This window comes from Heterodontus francisci, unplaced genomic scaffold, assembly GCF_036365525.1.
Source record: "Heterodontus francisci isolate sHetFra1 unplaced genomic scaffold, sHetFra1.hap1 HAP1_SCAFFOLD_276, whole genome shotgun sequence".
NCBI lineage: Eukaryota > Metazoa > Chordata > Chondrichthyes > Heterodontiformes > Heterodontidae > Heterodontus > Heterodontus francisci.
Window position 1 is genome coordinate 92,331 of NW_027141021.1, and position 751 is coordinate 93,081.

Sequence of the window (751 nt, forward strand, 5' to 3'; positions counted from 1 at the left end):
ACAAAGTGAGAGGAAGAATTATAAACAGTTTATAAAGGTTGTAAAGGTCAGTAAATGTTTATAAATTATTATAAAGAATTATCAATAATTATCAGGATTCTTTTAGTATGAAAGGGATGAAAGAATCAGAAAGATTCAGACCCCACCCCCACTCCCGTCACCCTGGAAACAGACCCCGCCCCCACTCCCGTCACCCTGGAAACAGACCCCGCCCCCACTCCCGTCACCATGGAAACAGACCCCGCCCCCACTCCCGTCACCCTGGAAACAGACCCCGCCCCCACACCGTCACCCTGGAAACAGACCCCGCCCGCACTCCCGTCACCCTGGAAACAGACGCCGCCCCCACTCCCGTCACCCTGGAAACAGACCCCGCCCCCACTCCCGTCACTCTGGAAACAGACCCCGCCCCCACTCCCGTCAGTCTGGAAACAGAACCCGCCCCCACTCCCGTCACCTTGGAAACAGAACCCGCCCCCATTACCGTCACCCTGGAAACAGAAACCGCCCCCACTCCCGTCACCCTGGAAAAAGACCCCGCCCCCACTCCCGTCACCCTGGAAACAGACCCCGCCCCCACTCCCGTCACTCTGGAAACAGACACCGCCCCCACTCCGTCACTCTGGAAACAGACCCCGCCCCCACTCCGTCACTCTGGAAACAGACCCCGCCCCCACTCCCGTCACCCTGGAAACAGACCCCGCCCCCAATCCCGTCACCCTGGAAACAGTCCCCGCCCCCACTCCCGTCA